The sequence below is a fragment of the Panulirus ornatus genome, chromosome 55 (genome assembly GCF_036320965.1).
Source record: "Panulirus ornatus isolate Po-2019 chromosome 55, ASM3632096v1, whole genome shotgun sequence".
In the NCBI taxonomy this organism is placed as follows: domain Eukaryota; kingdom Metazoa; phylum Arthropoda; class Malacostraca; order Decapoda; family Palinuridae; genus Panulirus; species Panulirus ornatus.
Genome location: NC_092278.1, coordinates 10,241,229 through 10,263,217, shown reverse-complemented (window position 1 = coordinate 10,263,217; position 21,989 = coordinate 10,241,229).

Sequence of the window (21,989 nt, the reverse complement as noted above, 5' to 3'; positions counted from 1 at the left end):
AAGCCATATTCACAAAAGAGCAACATTGAAAATACAGCAAACGAGAATATAGCCACCATCATAGTTCAGCCAACATGATAATAATGTCACGATACAAATCATCACCATGTCATTAGTCACCTTGATAATAAACTTACATTGACTATATAAATATCAAGAAAATATAGCCTCCATGTCAACATGTCTGCCATGATAATCTGGCCATTATGATGCTATAGTCATGACGGCAATTTATTCACTATAACAATATAGCCACAGTGATCATATAACTGATGTGACAATACAGTCAAAGAAGCAAAAAAGAAATGTACAAATAATTCACTATGGCAGTATAACTACATGACAATATAGATACTGTGACAAATAGTCGCATTTGAGTCATAGCAGACATATAGCCGGCAGGACAACATAGTCTCTATAACAAAATAGCGACAAAGACAGGATATATCATTATAATATAGAAACATTGACACTATAGACCATAAAACAATGTAACAATTATGAAACTGTAACTGCCAAAACATTATAGATGCCATGAAATTTTAGTCAACATGACAAAATTATCATAATGAAATATCATCGGCATTACAATATAGTTACCATAATCATAGACCAATCATGATCATATAATCAGCAGGTTGACATAAACAATATCACAGTATAAAAACCATGACAGTATAAGTGACATGATGATATGATATCCATACACTTACACTTACAATACCAAAGAAGCTGCCATGAATATATTGTTATCATGATCATATAATCACAACAATATTGTAGATAGTGACAAAAATATCCCCAACGACAAAATTAATTATGGCAATATAGCCATCATCTTGTTATAGCGACCAAGATAATGTAGCGAGCATTGTATTGAGAATTACAATAAAGCCACCGTGCCAATGTCGTCACCATGACAATATAGATACCATGAAAATATAGTAACTTTAATAATGTAGCTGCCATGGCAAAATATTCAAGATAGAAAATACCCAAAAGATAGCCACAACAAGAGTTTAGCTGCTAAGACGATATATCACCATGCCAATATCTCTAAAATGTTAGTATAGCCATCATGGCAATATATCAACTGAAAAAATACTAATCGCAACGATATAGCTAACTTGACAATTTACTAATCTGACAATATAGGTAACATTAAAAGACAGCCACCTCCTTGAAATGTAAAAGAAAAATGACAGATAGCCATCATGGCAATATGGTAACTAAACAATATAGCCATCATGGCAATATGGTAACCAAACAATATAGCCATCATAGCAATATGATTGCCATAGCAATGTATTCTTAATGGCAATATAGTCACCATGTCCTTATAGTCAAGATGAAGATACAACTACCATGACATTACAGAAAACATCAAAATACAGTCTCTAAGACAATATTGCCACTAATTCAACAAGTTAAATGACAATATGGATATTATGGCAACACAATCACGATGACAATATACTCAGAAATGTTATATAATCATCATAATAAAGTGATCCTAAAGTGAAAATATATTCACCCTGCCACTATGGCTTCCATTACATTATAGCCACAATAAAAAAACATTCACCACGACAGTACTGAAACCATAACAATATACCATATCATGACAATGTAATCACTTGATCATTTAATGAAAAATAAAAATTTCGCTTCTATTATGGTATAACCTAAGGGACAAAATTTTATACACCATTAAAAAGCTGCCATGAAAATACAATCACTGTGACAAAAATATCATGATAAAATAGTGACCATGGCAATATAGCCACTCTGAGATTATAGTCATTATAACAATATAGTCGCTATTAAAACACTGTCACCTTAATAATAAAGTTATCAAAATAATATATCGCTTGTGACAAAATATGCATGATTAGAAAATGACAGTATAGCACCTATAAAAAAGATCATCTTGCCACTATAGTGAAGGTGTATATACATCATAGCAACGTAAAGAAAAAGAGATGATAACCAGACGACGGTATGTTCATAATGACAATACTGCAACTATGAAAATATGTTCCCCACGATTCTCCAGCTTCACTGACAATGAAGCCATCTTCACAAAAAGAGTACTATTGAAAAAATAGCAAACGACTATACAGCCATCAAGCCAGTACAGCCACCATGACAATAATCTCTCGATATAAATCAATCGCCAGGACATTAGCGTCACCTTGATAGTGAATATACAACGAGTACATGAACATCATGAAAATATAGCGTCCATATAAATATATTTGTCGTGAAAATATAGCCTCCGTATGAATATCTTTAAAGTGACAGTTTCGCCATTCTGATAATGTAGTCAAGACGCTAATATATTCACCATAACAATAAAGCCACCATGATCACATAAATGATATGACAATATAGTCAGCGCAACAATTAACGCATTTATAAATTATATCCACTCTGAGGATACAGGCACATGAAAATATAGATACTGCGACAAAATAGTCATTTTTGGATCATAGCAAACATATAGCGTCGAAGAGAATACAGTCTCTATGACAAAATAGCGAAGAAGACAGGATTTATCATCACAATACAGTCACCTCGACAGTATAGCCAATAAAACAGTGGAACAACCATGAAAATGTACCTACCATAACAATATAGCTTACATGAAAATATAGTTACTATGACAAATTCATTACAATGAAACACAAACGATGTCACATTATGGTTTCGATAATCATACACCAATCATGATCATATAAGATGAAACCTTCAAAACAAAGCAAGGGTAGTGACAACGCAGGGAGGAATAGCTACAACCAAGCTCTGAAAGACGATTGCAGCTCCGTACACGTCGGTAGCTGGTGCGCGACTGTCATCAGGTGACTATATTGTCGTGATATGCTATATTGTCATGGTTTCAGTACTGTCGTAGTGAATGTATTATTATGTTAGCTATATTGCAGTGGCAAGGTGGCTAAACTTTCATGGTAGGATAATTTTGTTATCGCGATTGTATTGCATTTGTGATAATACTGTCATGGTGATTGTGTTCCAGTAATATCTATATTATCATTTAATTTGTTGAAGCGATTGCAATATTGTCGTAGAGACTCTAATGTCATGTTGCCTGTATTGTCATGATGGTTGCATGTCATCTTGACTATATAGTCATGTTGGTTATATTCCAGTTATGATTACATTGTTATGGTAACTATATTGCCATGGTGACTATATTGATAGGTGACTACATTGCCATGATAGCTATTTTTCATTTTTGTTATACTGTAAGGAGGTGACTGTCTTTTCATATTGAATATATTATCAGGGTAGCTATATTGTTAAGTTAGCTATATCATTGTGGTGCTTATTTTCTTTTTCTGGTGGTATATTGCCATGATGCCTAGACTAACATTTTGGCGATATTGGCATGATGATATAGTGTCTTAGCAAATAAACTGTTATTGTGGATATGTTCCATGGGATTTTATTATCATAGTAGCTACACTGTCATTGTTACTATATTTTCATGGTAGCTCAATTGTCATGGTGACGATATTACCATTGTGGCTGTATTGTTATTTTCAATATAATGCCTTCCTAACTATATTATCTTGGTCGCTATATTTACTTGCTGGCTATATTGCTATTGTTAATTTTGTCGTTGGTGATATATTTTGTCATTAACTACAATTTTGTTTTAATCATATGATCATGATAACAATATTTTCATGGCGGCTTATTTGGTAATATGAGTTCAAGTGTATGGATATCATATTATAATGTCACTATATTGGCATGGTTTTTATACTGTGATGGTGTTCATGTCAGCCTCCTGATGATATTATCATGATTGATATATGATTATGGTAACTACATTGTAATGGCGATTATATTTCATTTTGACAATTTTGTCATGTTGCCTGCATTTTCATGGTAGCTATATTGTTATGGCAGGTACATTTTCATTGTTGTTTCATTGTTTTATCGGCTATACTGTCAAGGTTACTATATCTTAATTAAAAATCTTCTCTTGGTCGCTATTTTGTCATGGACACTATATTAACCAGGAGCCTATATGTTTGCTATGATCCGAAAGAGACTATTTTGTCACAGCATCAATATTGTCAGGTGCTTATATTGCCATAATGAATATAATTTGAAGGCTTCCTTATTGTTGCGTTGACTGAATTGTCATATCACTTATATGATCATGGCTATATTGTTATAGTGAATATATTGCCGTCTTGACTATATTATAATATTGGCTAAATTGTCATGGTAAGTATGTTGACATGGAAGACTTATTTTCATGATGTTTATGTAGTCAGTGAATTATATCGTGATATTATTGTCATAGTGGCTGTACTTTCATGGTGGCTATATTGTCGTTTGCTGTATTTTCACTGTTACTCTTTTGTGAAGATTGCTTTAATGTCATTGTAGCTATAGTGTCATGGGGGATATATTTTCATAGCAGCAGTATTGTCATTATGAACATACCGTCATTTTGGCTATCTACTCATTATGGTTATATTGCGAAGATTTACATATCGTCACCTTGGCTATATTGTCAAGGTGATCTCTTTTATAGTTGCTATGTTGTCATTTTTTTTAGTCATACATATTTTTTCATAAACGATACATTATCGTGATAAATTTACTATTAAGGTGCCAGTATATTGTCATTGTGACAATGTTGACAATATGACTATAATCTCTTAGTAGCTATATTGCTAAGATAACTATACTGTCATGGTGACTATTTCATGATGATGGTTATAATGATAGTTTGACTGCATTTTCATTGTAGCATATTTAATGTTGTTGATATTGCCCTTGAAGATATATAAAAACGAAAATTTCCTTTTTTTTAAATTATCATGTGAATATATTGATATGATATGCGATATTGTTATAGTTTCAGTACTGTCATGTTGAATGTATATTATGTTGGTTACATTACAATTAAAGTCATAGTGGCAGGGTAACTATATTTTCATGGTTTAATCATTTTGTTATGACGATTTTATTGTATTTGTGAGTATATTCTCATGGTTACTGTGTTGCCGTAATTTCCATATTGTCCTGGACACTACATGTCATGAAATCTATTTTGTCATATCAGTTATATGATCATAGTAGCTTTATTGTCATAGTGAATATCTGGTCGTCGTGACTATTTTATCATAATGGCTAAATTGTCATAGGAAATATGTTGACATGAGGGCTATACTTTCATGATATTCATAAAGTCATTGAAAGATTACTAACAAGGTGACTCTAATAGCCTGGCGATTGATGTATATCGTGACATTATTGTCACGATAGCTGCGTTGTCATGATGGCTATATTGTCGTTTCCTGTATTTTTAATGTTACTCTTTTGTGAAGATTGCTTTATTGTCATTGTAGCTATAGTGTCATGGGGAATATATTTTTGTAGTAGCAGTATTGTCATTATGAACATATCGTCATTTTGGCTATCTGCTCATTTTGGTTACATTGCGAAGATTTACATATCGTCACATTGGCTATATTGGCAAGGTGATTTATTTATAGTTCCTATATTGTCATTTTTATTAATCATGTATATTTTTTCTTGAGTGATACATTATCTTGATAGCTATATCATTAAAGTGACAGTATATTGTCATGGTGACTATACTGTCATTATGACTACAATCTCTTAGTGGCTATATTGCTTATATAACTACATGTGACTACATTTTCATTGTAGGTTAATTAATAGTGTTGATTTACCCTTGGAGATATATCATTATAAAAACGAATATTTCATTTTGTTTAAATTATGAAGTGAATACATTGTCATGATATGCTATATTGTTATAGTTTCAGTACTGTCATGGTGAATATATATCATGTTGGCTACATTACAATGGAAGCCATAGTGGCAGGGTGGCTATATTTTCATGGTTTGATCATTTTGTTATTAGTATTTTATTGTATTTTTGAATATGTTGTCATGGTGACTGTGTTGCCATAATTTCTATATTGTCATTTGATTTATTAAATTGATGGCAATATTGTCATAGAGACTGTATTGTCATGTTGCCTGTATGGTCAACATGGTTGTCTTGTCATCGTGACTATATGGTCATGATGGCTATACTGTCGTTAAGATTACATTCTTATGGTAACTATATTGCCATCATGGCTTTTTTTCAGACTAGCTATATTGTTAAGTTAGCTATCTTATTGTGGTGGGTAATTTTTTTCCTTTTGGTATATTGCCATGAAGGCTATACTAGAATTTTGGCAAGATTTGCATGGTGATATAGTGTTCGCAGCCCAACTGTTGTTTTGGACATTTTTTCATGGGAATACATTATCATGGTACCTACATTGTCAAGGTTACTATATTTCATGCAAGCTACATTGTAAAGATGACGATAGTGGCATGGCGGGTGTATTGTTATGTTCAATATAACGCCATCCTGGCTACATTATCTTGGTTGCTATATCAACTTGATGGCTATATTGCTACGGTCAATTTCATCGTTGGGGATGTATTTTGTCTTTACCTACAATTTGGTTGTGATTATATGATCATGATAATATTTCTATGACGGCTTATTTGGCATCTTGAGTGTATCTGTCTGGATATCATATCATCATGTAACTTAGTCTGTCATGCTTTTAAAAGGTGATGGTGCTTATGTGAAAATGCTGATTACATTATCATCATTAATGTATGATTATTGTAACTATATAGCAATGGAAATATCTTTTTTGATCATTTTGGTATGTTGACTTCATTTTGATAGTAGTTATATTGGTATATCAGGTACATTTTCAGGGTTCTGACAGTGTTTTATGGGCTATACTGTCAAGGCAGCTGTATAGTATTGATAAATTCTGTTTTGGACGTTATTGTCTCCTGGACACTATATACTTAAGAGGCTATATGCTTCCTATGATCCGAAAGCGACTATTTTGTCACGGTATCTATATTGTCAGGTGGCTATATTGACGTTGTGAACATATTCTGAATGTTTCTTTAATGTTGCGTTGACTATATTGTTATGTCACTTATATGGCCATGGTGGCTTTGTTGTTATAGTGAATATATTTTAGTTGTGACTATCCTATCATAATGGTTAAATTGTCATGGGAAATATGTTGATATGGATGGTATATTCTCATGATACTTTTACGGTAATTTAAAAAAATTTTCAAGTTTACTCTAATATCACAGTGATTGATTCATGTTGTAACATTATTGTTATGGTGGCGTACAATCATGGTGGCTATATTGTCGTTTGATGCGTTTTCAATGTTACTATTTAGTGAATATGGCTTTAATGTCAGTGTCAACTTTCATTGGGAACAAATTTTCATAGTGACGCAATTGTCATTATGAAATAAAGTCATTTAGGCTATCTTCTAATTTGGGTTACATTGCTATGTTATATATATCGTCACCTTGGCTATATTGGGAAGGTGATTTTTTTATAGGTAGTATATAGTCATTTTTTAATCGTGTATATTGTTATAAGGGATATATTATCATGATACCCATATCATTAAGGTGAAAATATTGGCATGGCGACTATATTGTCTTTATGACTGTAATCTTATGATAACAATATAGGTGCCCTGATATATAGGGAACATGAAAAGACAATCCCCCCTTGTAATATAACAAAAAATAACAAATAGCCATCGTGGCAATATATTCATTTAACAATATAGCCACCATGGCTATATAGTTACCATATCAATATAATCTTAATGGAAATATAACTACCATGACCATATAGACAAGATGACAATACAACCACCAAGACAATACAGGAACCATGACATTACATTATGACAATATAGCCACCAATTCAACAAATCAAATGACAGTATAGATATTATGGCAACAGTCACCATAATAATATACACACAAGTGGAATATAATCGACATAACAAAATGATTATATTATGAAAATATAGCCACTCTGCCACTATGGCTTCCATTGGAATATAGCCAACATAATAATACATATACAATGACATTCCTGAAACCATAACAATATAGCATCTCACGACAATGTAGTCCCCTAATGATTTAATCAAAATGAGAATCTCGTTTTATAATGTTACATCCTCAAGTGCAAACCCAACACCAATATAAAAGCTACCGTGAAAATGTAGTCACCATGACATTATAACCATCATGATGAAATAGACACCATGACAATAAAGTTACTTTGACAAGATATCCAACATGATATCATTGTTATAATAACAATATAGTCAAAATGCCAATATATAGTTACCGGAATGTTATAGTTATCATGATAATGTATCACTTACGACAAAAAATGCATGATTAAAAAAACGGAAATATAGCAACCGTAAAAAAGATCACATTGCTAATATAGCCAAAGCGATGATATATATATGATACAAATGTAACCAAAATAAGGAGATGGCCAAAATGACAGTATGTTCATAATGACAATAATTCCAAAATGGAAATATATTCTCCATGACTCTATAAGTACACTGACAGTAAAGCTATTTTCACAAAAGCGTAAAATTAAGATACAGCAAACTACAACATAACCACCTTGACAATACAGCCATCTTGACAATAATATCACGATATAACTCAATCACCAGGACAATAGAGTCACCTTGACAGTAATATTACAATGACTTTATAAATATCATGAAAATATAGACCCCCATGTCAAGATATTTGCTATGACAATTTAGCCATTATGAAAATATAGTCACGACGAAAATCTATTCACTATGACAATACAGCTACCATGATCATATAACTGATATGAAAATATAATCAAAGCAAAAATATAGAAACATTCAACTTATATTCAAAATGGCATTATAACCACCTGACAATAGATAGGCGTTTTCGGATAATACCAAAAATATACACTCCAGGACAATATAGTCTCTGAAAAAACAGTGACTCAGACAGGATTTATCATCACGATATGCTAATAACATTATAGCTGTCATGGAATTGTAGTCAATATGACAAAATTATCACAATGAAATAAAACATTACAATATAGTTACCATAATCATACACCAATCATGATTATATAATCAGCAGGTTGACATTAACAAGATCATAGTGTAAAAACCATGACAATTTAAGTGACATGATGAGATGATATCCATTCACTTACACTTACAATACCACATACGTTTTCATGAAAATATTATCATGATCATATAATCACAACAGTATTGTCACTAATTACAAAATATATCCCGAAAGACAGAATTAACCATAACAATATAGCCATCAAGTTGATATAGCGACCAAGATAATGTAGCAAGGACTGCATTATATTGAAAGAAAGAATACAACCACCGTGCCAATGTCTTCACCTGACAATGTAGCTACCATGAAAATATAGTAACCTTGACTATGTAGCTACAATGATCAAATATACAATTGCAAAATATCCACAACAAGAGTTTAGCTGCTAAAACACTATATCGCTGTGCCAATATCGCCAAAATGTTATTATTGCCATCATGATAATATACCGCCAGAAAAGAAATATATATACCCAATACTCGACAATATAGCTATTCTGACAATATTGCCTAAATAAAAAGACAGTCACCATTTGTTATATAACAAAAATGACAAATAGCCATAATGGCGATATAGGGATTTAACAATAGAGCCACTATGGTAATATAGCTAGCATAACAATGTGATCTTAACGACAATGTAGCCAACATGACTATATAGTCACGTTGACAATACAACAACCGTGACAATACAGATAACATGACAGTATCGTCTCTAAGACAATATTGCCATCAATTTGACAAAGTATATGACAATATAGATATTATGGCAACATAGACACCATGACAATATACTCAGAAATGCAATATAATCGCCATGATAAAATCATACTACCATGAACAAATAACACCTACCATTTTGGTTTCCATTGCAATGTTGAAACAGTAATAAAAGATTTACCATGAAGGTACTGAAACCATAACAGTATAGCATATCATGGCTATGTAGTCACCAAATAATTTAATCAAAATGACAAATTCTATTCTATAATGGTATATCCTCAAGGGCAATATTAACAACATTAAAAAAGCTTCTACGAAAATAGTCATTATGACATAAAAATCATGATAAAAAAGTCACCATGACAATATAGTTATCTTGGCAATATAGCCACTGTGACGTTATAGTCATAATGATAATATAGTCGCTATGAATATATTGTCACCATAAAACATAATCATCATGATAATATTTCGCTCATGACAAAGTATGCAAGACTTAAATAATGACAATATATCACCTATAAAAAGATCACCTTGCCAATATAGGTAAGGTGACGATATATACATTATAGCAATGTAACTAAAATGAAAAGATAGCCAAAATGACGGTATGGTCATAATGACAATACTGCCACTATGAAAATATGCTCCCGATGACACTATAACTACACTGACAACAAAGCCATATTCCAAAAAGACCAACACTGAAAATACAGCAAACAAGAATATAGCCACCATCATATTTCAGCAGCCATGATAATAAAGTCACGATACAAATCATCACCATGTCATTAGTCACCTTGATAATAAACTTACAATGACTATATAAATAACATGAAAATATAGCCTCCATGTCAACATGTCTACCATGATAATCTGGCCATTATGATAATATAGTCATGACGGCAATTTATTCACTATAACAATATAGCCACAGTGATCACATAACTGATGTGACAATACAGTCAAAGAAGCAAAAAAGAAATACACAAATCATATTCACTATGGCAGTATAACTACATGACAATATAGATACTGTGACAAATAGTCGCTTTTGAATCATAGCAAACATATAGCCGGCAGGAAAACATAGTCTCTATGACAAAATAGCGACCAAGACAGGATATATCATTATAATATAGACACCTTGACAGTATAGACCATAAAGCAATGTAACAATCATGAAACTGTAACTGCCAAAACATTATAGATGTCATGAAATTTTAGTCAACATGACAAAATTATCATAATGAAATATCATCGGCATTACAATATAGTTACCATAATCATAGATCAATCATGATCATATAATCAGCAGGTTGACATAAACAACATCAGAGTATAAAAACCAAGACAGTATAAGTGACATGATGATATGATATCCACACACATACACTTACAACACCAAAGAAGCCGCCATGAACATATTGTTATCATGATCATATAATCACAACAATATTGTAGGTAGTGACAAATATATCCCCAACGACAAAATTAATCATAGCAATATAGCCATCAACTTGTTATAGCGACCAAGATAATGTAGCGAGCATTGTATTGAGAATTATAATACATCCACCGTGCCAATGTCGTAACCATGACAATAGAGCTACCATGAAAATATAGTAACATTGATAATGTAGCTGCCATAGCAAAATGTTCAAGATAGAAAATACCCAAAAGATAGCCACAACAAAAGTTTAGCTGCTAAGACGATATATCACCATGCCAATATCTCTAAAATGTTAGTATAGCCATCATGGCAATATATCAACAGAAAAAATACTCATCAAAATGATATAGCTAACTTGAAAATATACTACTCTGACAATATAGGTAACATTAAAAGACAGCCACCTCCTTCAAAAAAATATAAAAAAAAAAATGACAACTAGCCATCATGGCAATGTGGTAACTAAACAATATAGCCATCATGACAATATGGTAACCAAACAATATAGCCATCATGGCAATATGATTACCATAACAATGTATTCTTAATGGCAATATAGTCTCCATGTCCTTATAGTCACGATGACAATACAACTACCATGACAATACAGAAAACATCAAAATACAGTCTCTAAGACAATATTCCCACTAATTCAACAACTTAAATGACAATATAGATATTATGGCAACACAATCACGATAACAATATACTCAGAAATGTTATACAATCGTCATAATAAAATGATCATACCATGAAAATATAGTCACCCTGCCACTATGGCTTCCATTAGAATATAGCCACAATAACAAAACATTCACCACGACAGTACTGAAACCATAACAATATAGCATATCATGACAATGTAGTCACTTGATCATTTAATGAAAAATAAAAATTTCGATTCTATTATGGTATAACCTCAGGGACAAAATTTTATACACCATTAAAAAGCTGCCATGAAAATACCGTCACTATGATATAATTATCAAGATAAAATAGTGACCATGGCAATATAGCCACTCTGATATTATAGTCATTATGACAATATAGTCGCTATTGATATACTGTCACCTTAATAATAAAGTTATCAAAATGATATATCGCTTGTGACAAAATATGCATGATTAGAAAATGACAGTATAGCACCTATAAAAAAGATCACCTTGCAACCATAGTCAAGGTGACGATATATACATCATAGCAACGTAAAGAAAAAGAGATGATAACCAGAACGACGGTATGTTCATAATGACAATACTGCAACTATGAAAATAGCTTCACTGACAATAAAGCCATCTTCACAAAATGAGTACTATTGAAAAAATAGCAAACCACTATACATTCATCAAGACAGTACAGCCACCATGACAATAATCTCTCGATATAAATCAATCGCCAGGATATTAGCGTCACCTTGATAATGAATATACAATGAGTACATGAACATCATGAAAATATAGCGTCCATATAAATATATTTGTCGTGAAAATATAGCCTCCAAATGAATATCTTTAAAGTGACAGTTTCGCCATTCTGATAATATAGTCAAGACGCTAATATATTCACCATAACAATAAAGCCACAACGATCACATAAATGATATGACAATATAGTCAACGCAACAATAAATGCATTTATAAATTATATCGACTCTGAGAATACAGCCACATGAAAATATAGATACAGTGACAAAATAGTCATTTTTGGATCATAGCAAACATGTAGCGTCCAAGAGAATATAGTCTCTGTGACAAAATAGCGAAGAAGACAGGCTTTATCATCACAATACAGTCACCTTGACAGTATAGCCAATAAAACAGTGGAACAACCATGAAAATATACCTACCACAACAATATAGCTTACATGAAAATATAGTTACTATGACAAATTCATTACAATGAAATACAAACGATATTACATTATGGTTTCGATAATCATACACCAATCATGATCATATAAGATAAAACTTTCAAAACAAAGCAAGGGTTGCGACAACGCAGGGAGGAATAGCTACAACCTAGCTGTGAAAGACGATAGCAGCTCTGTACACGTCGGTAGCTGGTGCGCGACTATCATCATGTGACTACATTGTCATGATATGATATATTTCCATGGTTTCAGAACTGTCGTAGTGAATGTATTGTTATGTTAGCTATATTGCAGTGGCAGGGTGGCTAAATTTTCATGTTAGGATAATTTTGTTATCGCGGTTATATTCCATTTGTGATAATACTGTCATGGTGACTGTGTTCCAGTAATATCTATATTATCATTTAAATTGTTGAAGCGATTGCAATATTGTCGTAGAGACTCTAATGTTATGTTGCCTGTATTATCATGATGGTTCCATGTCATCTTGACTATATAGTCATGTTGGTTATATTCCAGTTATGATTACATGGTTATGGTAACTATATTGCCATGGTGACTATAGTGATAGGTAACTACATTGCCATGATAGCTATTTCTCATTTTTGTTATACTGTAAGGAGGTGACTGTCTTTTCATATTGAATATATTATCAGGGTAGCTTATATTGTTAAGTTAGCTATACCACTGTGGTGCTTATTTTCTTTTTCTGGTGTTATATTGCCATAATGCCTAGACTTTATGGCATATTGGCATGGTGATATAGTGTCTTAGCAAATAAACTGTTATTGTGGATATGTTCCATGGGATTTTATTATCATAGTAGCTACATTGTCAATGTTACTATATTTTCATGGTAGCTCCATTATCACGGTGACGATATTGCCATTGTGGCTGTATTGTTATTTTCAATATAATGCCTTCCTAACTACATTATCTTGGTCGCTATATTTACTTGCTGGCTATATTGCTATGGTTAATTTTGTCGTTGGGGATATATTTTGCCAGTAACTACAATTTTGTTTTAATAATATGATCATGATAACAATATTTTCAAGGCGGCTTATTCGGTAATGTGAGTGCAAGTGTCTGGATGTCATATTATCATGTCACTATATTGTCATGATTTTTATACTGTGATGGTGTTTATGTCAGCCTCCTGATGATATTATCATGATTAATATGTGATTATGGTAACTAAATTGTAATGGCGATTATATTTCATTGTGACAATTTTGTCATGTTGCGTGCATTTTTATGGTAGCTATATTGTTATGGCAGGTACATTTTCAATGTTGTTTCATTGTTTTATCGGCTATACTGTCAAGGTGACTATATCTTAATTAAAAATCTTGTCTTGGTCGCTGTTTTGTCATGGACACTATATTGTCCTGGAGCCTATATGTTTGCTATGATCCGAAAGAGACTATTTTATCAAAGCATCAATATTGTCAGGTGCTTATATTGCCATAACGAATGTAATTTGAAGGCTTCCTTCTTGTTGCGTTAAGTGTATTGTCATATCACTTATATGATCATGGCTATATTGTTATAGTGAATATCTTGCCGTCTTGACTATATTATCATATTGGCTAAATTGTCATGGTAAGTATGTTGAAATGGAAGCCTTATTTTCATGATGTTTATATAGTCAGTGAATTTTATCGTGACATTATTGTAATGGTGGCTACACTTTCATGGTGGCTATATAGTCGTTTGCTGTATTTTCATTGTTACTCTTTTGTGAAGATTGCTTTATTGTCATTGTAGCTATGGTGTCATGGGGGATATATTTTCATAGCGGTAGTATTGTCATTATGAATATACCGCCATTTTGGCTATCTACTCATTTTGGTGATATTGCGAAGATTTACTTATCGTCACCTTGGCTATATTATCAAGGTGATCTCTTTTATAGTTGCTATATTGTCATTCTTTTTAGTCATGCTTATTTTTTCATAAGCGATACATTATCGTGATAACTTTACTATTAATGTGACAGTATATTGTCATTGTGACAATGCTGACATTATGACTATAATCTCTTAGTGGCTATATTGCTAAGATGAGTATACTGTCATGGTGACTATTTCATGATGATGGTTATAATGACAGTTTGACTGCATTTTCATTGTAGCATATATAATGGTGTTGATTTTGCCCTTGAAGATATACCATAAAAACGAAAATTTCCTTTTCTTTAAATCATCATGTGAATATATTGCCATGATATGCGATATTTTTATAGTTTCTGTACTGTCATGTTGAATTTATATTATGTTGGTTACATTACAATTAAAGTCATAGTGGCAGGGTAACTATATTTTCATGGTTTGATCATTTTGTTATGACGATTTTATTGTATTTGTGAGTATATTCTCATGGTTACTGTGTTGCCGTAATTTCTATATTGTCCTGGACACTACATATCCTGAAATCTATATTGTCATATCAGTTATATGATCATGGTAGCTTTATTGTCATAGTGAATATCTTGTCGTCGTGACTATATTATCATAATGACTAAATTGTCATAGGAAATATGTTGACATGAGGGCTATATTTTCATGATATAAAGTCATTGAAAGATTACTATCAAGGTGACTCTAATAGCCTGGCGATTGATGTATATCGTGACATTATTGTCACGATAGCTGCATTGTCATGGTGGCTCTATTGTCGTTTCCTGTATTTTCAATGTTACTCATTTGTGAAGATTGCTTTATTGTCATTGTAACTATAGTGTCATTGGGAATATATTTTCGTAGTAGCAGTATTGTCATTATGAACATATCGTCATTTTGGATATCTGCTCATTTTGGTTACATTACGAAGATTTACATATGGTCATCTTGGCTATATTGGCAAAGTGATCTCTTTATAGTTGCTATATTGTCATTTTTTTTAATCATGTATATTTTTTCATGAGTGATACATTATCTTGATAACTATGTCATTAAAGTGACAGTATATTGTCATGGAGCTATATTGTCATTATGACTACAATCTCTTAGTGGCTATATTGCTAAGATAACTACATGTGACTACATTTTCATTGTAGCTTATCTAATGGTGTTGATTTACCCTTGGAGATATATCATTATTAAAACGGATATTTCATTTTGTTTAAATTATGAGGTGAATACATTGTCATGATATGCTATTTTGTTATAGTTTCCATACTGTGATGGTGAATGTATATTATGTTGGCTAATTACAATGGAACCATAGTGGCAGGGTGGCTATATTTTCATGGTTTGATCATTTTGTTATCAGTATTTTATTGTATTTTTGAATATATTTTCACGGTAACTGTGTTGCCATAATTTCTATATTGTCATTTGATTTATTAGATTGGTGGCAATATTGTCATCGAGACTGTATTGTCATGTTGCCTTTATGGTGATCATGGTTGTCTTGTCATCGTGACGGTCATGATGGCTATACTGTCGTTAAGATTACATTCTTATGGTAGCTATATTGGCATCATGGCTTTTTGTCAGAGTAGCTATATTGTTAAGTTAGCTATCTTATTGTGGTGGGTATTTTTTTTCCTTTTGGTATATTGCCATGATGGCTATACTAGAATTTTGGCAAGATTAGCATGGTGATATAGTGTTTGCAGCCCAACTGTTGTTTTGGACATTTTTTTATGGGAATACATTATCATGGTACCTACATTGTCAAGGTTACTATATTTCATGTGAGCTACATTGTAAAGATGACGATATTGTCATGGCGGGTGTATTGTTATTTTTAATATTACGCCATCCTGGCTACATTATCTTGGTCGCTGTATCAACTTGATGGCTATATTCCTACGGTCAATTTCATCGTTGGGGATGTATTTTGTCTTTACCTACAATTTGGTTGTGATTATATGATCATGATAATATTTCTATGACGGCTTATTTGGCATCTTGAGTGTATCTGTCTGGATATCATATCATCATGTAACTTAATCTGTCATGCTTTTAAACGGTGATGGTGCTTATGTGAAAATGCTGATTACATTATCATCATTAATGTATAATTATTGTAACTATATAGCAATAGCAATATCTTTTTTGATCATTTTGATATGTTGACTTCATTTTGATAGTAGTTATATTGGTATGGCAGGTACATTTTCATGCTTCTGACATTGTTTTATGTGTTATACTGTCAAGGCGGCTGTACAGTATTGATAAATTCTGTTTTGGACGCTATTGTCTCCTGGACACTATATACTTTAGAGGCTATATGTTTCCTATGATCCGAAAGCGACTATTTTGTCACGGTATCTATATTGTTAGGTGGCTATATTGACGTTGTGAACATATTCTGAATGTTTCTTTAATGTTGCGTTGACTATATTGTTATATCAGTTATATGGCCATGGTGGCTTTGTTGTTATAGTGAATATATTGTAGTTGTGAGTATACTATCATAATGGCTATATTGTCATGGGAAATATGTTGATATGGATGCTATATTCTCATGATACTTTTATGGTAATTGTAAAAAATTTTTCAAGTTTACTCTGATATCACAGTGATTGATTTATGTTGTAACATTATTGTTATGGTGGCTGTACAATCATGGTGGCTATAATGTCATTTGATGCGTTTTAAATGTTACTATTTAGTGAATATGGCTTTAATGTCGGTGTAGCTATACTTTCATTGGGAACAAATTTTCATAGTGACGCAATTGTCATTTTGAAATAAAGTCATTTTGGTTATCTTCTAATTTGGGTTACATTGCTATGTTATATATATCGTCACCTTGGCTATATTGGGAAGGTGATTTTTTTTATAGGTGGTATATCCTCATTTTTTAATCGTGCATATTCTGGTATAAGCGATATATTATCATGATACCTATGTCATTAAGGTGAAAATATTAGCATGGCGACTATATTGTCTTTATGACTGTAATCTTATGATAACAATATACGTGCCCTGATATATAGGCAACATGAAAAGCCAATTAATCCCTTATATATAACAAAAAACAACAAATTGCCATCATGGTAATATATTCATTTAACAATATAGCCACCATGGCAATATATTTACCGTATCAATATAATCTTAATGGAAATCTAACAACCATGACCATATAGACACGATGACAATACAACCACCATGACAATACAGGAACCATGACATTACATTATGACAATATAGCCATTAATTCAACAAATCAAATGACAGTATAGTTATTATGACAATATACACACAAGTGGAATATAATCGACATAAGAAAATGATTATATTATGAAAATATAGCCACTCTGCCACTATGGCTTCCTTTGGAATATAGCCAACATAATAATACATATACAATGACATTCCTGAAACTATTACAATATAGCATATCACGAAAATGTAGTCCCCTAATGATTTAATCAAAATGAGAATCTCGTTTTATAATGAGACATCCTCAAGGGCAAACCCAACACCAATATAAACGCTGCCGTGAAAATATAGTCATCATGACATTATAACCATCATAATGAAATAGACACCTTGACAATAAAGTTACTTTGGAAAGATATCCAACATGATATCATTGTCATAATAACAATATAGTCAAAATGCCAACCTATAGTTACCGGAATGTTATAGTTATCATGATAATGTATCACTTACGACAAAAAATGCATGATTAAAAAAATGAAAATATAGCAACAGTAAAAAAGATCACATTGCTAATATAGCCAAAGCGATGATATATATATGATACAAATGTAACCAAAATAAGGAGATGGCCAAAATGACAGTATGTTCATAATGACAATAATTCCAAAATGGAAATATATTCTCCATGACTCTATAGCTACACTGACAGTAAAGCTATCTTCACAAAAGCGTAAAATTAAGATACAGCAAACTACAACATAACCACCTTGACAATACAGCCATCTTGACAATAATATCACGATATAACTCAATCACCAGGACAATAGAGTCACCTTGACAGTAATATTACAATGACTTTATAAATATCATGAAAATATAACCCCCATGTCAAGATATTTGCTATGACAATTTAGCCATTATGAAAATATAGTCACGACGAAAATCTATTCACTATGACAATAAAGCTACCATGATCATATAACTGATATGAAAATATAATCAAAGCAAAAATATAGAAACATTCAACTTATATTCAAAATGGCATTATAACCACCTGACAATAGATAGATAGTCGTTTTCGGATCATAGCAAAAATATAGACTCCAGGACAATATAGTCTCTGTGAAAAAACAGTGACTAAGACAGGATTTATCGTCATGATAAGCTTATAACATTATAGCTGTCATGGAATTGTAGTCAACATGACAAAATTATCACAAAGAAATAAAACGACATTACAATAAAATTACCATAATCATACACCAATCATGATTATATAATCAGCATGTTGCTATAAACAAGATCATAGTGTAAAAATAATGAGAATCTAAGTGACATGATGAGATGATATCCATTCACTTACACTTACAATACCGCATAAGTTTTCATGAAAATATTATCATGATCATATAATCAAAACAGTATTGTCACTAATTACAAAATATATCCCGAAAGACAAAATTAACCATAACAATATAGCCATCAAGTTGATATAGCGACCAAGATAATTTAGCCAGGACTGCATCATATTGAAAGTAAGAATACAACCACCATGCTAATGTCGTCACCATGACAATGTATCTACCATGAAAATATAGTAACCTTGACTATGTAGCTACAATGATCAAATATACAATTGAAAAATATCCACAACAAGAGTTTAGCTGCTAAAACACTATATCGCTGTGCCAATATCGCCAAAATGTTATTATTGCCATCATGATAATATACCGCCAGAAAAGAAATATATATACCCAATACTCGACAATATAGCTATTCTGACAATATTGCCTAAATAAAATGACAGTCACCATTTGTTATATAACAAAAATGACAAATAGCCATAATGGCGATATAGGGATTTAACAATACAGCCACTATGGTAAAATAGTTACCATAACAATGTGATCTTAACGACAATGTAGCCAACATGACTATATAGTCACGTTGACAATACAACAACCGTGACAATACAGATAACATGACAGTAACGTCTCTAAGACAATATTGCCATCAATTTGACAAATTATATGACAATATAGATATTATGGCAACATAGACACCATGACAATATACTCAAAAATGCAATATAATCGCCATGATAAAATCATCCTACCATGAACAAATAACACCTACCATTTTGGTTTCCATTGCAATGTAGAAACAGTAATAAAAGATTTACCATGAAGGTACTGAAACCATAACAGTATAGCATATCATGGCAATGTAGTCACCAAATAATTTAATCAAAATGACAAATTCTCTTCTATAATGGTATATCCTCAAGGGCAATATTAACACCATTAAAAAAGCTTATAAGAAAATAGTCATTATGACATTATAAAAATCATGATAAAAAAGTCACCATGACAATATAGTTATCTTGGCAATATAGCCACTGTGACGTTATAGTCATAATGATAATATAGTCGCTATGACAATATTGTCACCATAAAACATAATCATCATGATAATATTTCGCTTATGACAAAGTATGCAAGACTTAAATAATGACAATATATCACCTATAAAAAGATCACCTTGCCAATATAGCTAAGGTGACGATATATACATTATAGCAATGTAACTAAAATGAAAAGATAGCCAAAATGACGGTATGGTCATAATGACAATACTGCCACTATGAAAATATGTTCCCGATGACACTATAACTACACTGACAACAAAGCCATATTCAAAAAAGACCAACATTGAAAATACAGCAAACGAGAATATAGCCACCATCATATTTCAGCAACCATGATAATAAAGTCACGATACAAATCATCACCATGTCATTAGTCACCTTGATAATAAACTTACAATGACTATATAAATATCATGAAAATATAGCCTCCATGTCAACATGTCTACCATGACAATCTGGCCATTATGATAATATAGTCATGACGGCAATTTATTCACTATAACAATATAGCCACAGTGATCACATAACTGATGTGACAATACAGTCAAAGAAGCAAAAAAGAAATACACAAATCATATTCACTATGGCAGTATAACTACATGACAATATAGATACTGTGACAAATAGTCGCTTTTGAATCATAGCAAACATATAGCCGGCAGGACAACATAGTCTCTATGACAAAATAGCGACCAAGACAGGATATATCATTATAATATAGACACCTTGACAGTATAGACCATAAAGCAATGTAACAATCATGAAACTGTAACTGCCAAAACATTATAGATGTCATGAAATTTTAGTCAACATAACAAAATTATCATAATGAAATATCATCGGCATTACAATATAGTTACCATAATCATAGATCAATCATGATCATATAATCAGCAGGTTGACATAAACAACATCACAGTATAAAAACCTAGACAGTATAAGTGACATGATGATATGATATCCATACACATACACTTACAACACCAAAGAAGCCGCCATGAACATATTGTTATCATGATCATATGATCACAACTATATTGTAGGTAGTGACAAATATATCCCCAACGACAAAATTCATCATAGCAATATAGCCATCAACTTGTTATAGCGACCAAGATAATGTAGCGAGCATTGTATTGAGAATTACAATACATCCACCGTGCCAATGTCGTAAGCATGACAATATAGCTACCATGAAAATATAGTAACGTTGATAATGTAGCTGCCATGGCAAAATGTTCAAGATAGAAAATACCCAAAAGATAGCCACAACAAGAGTTTAGCTGCTAAGACGATATATCACCATGCCAATATCTCTAAA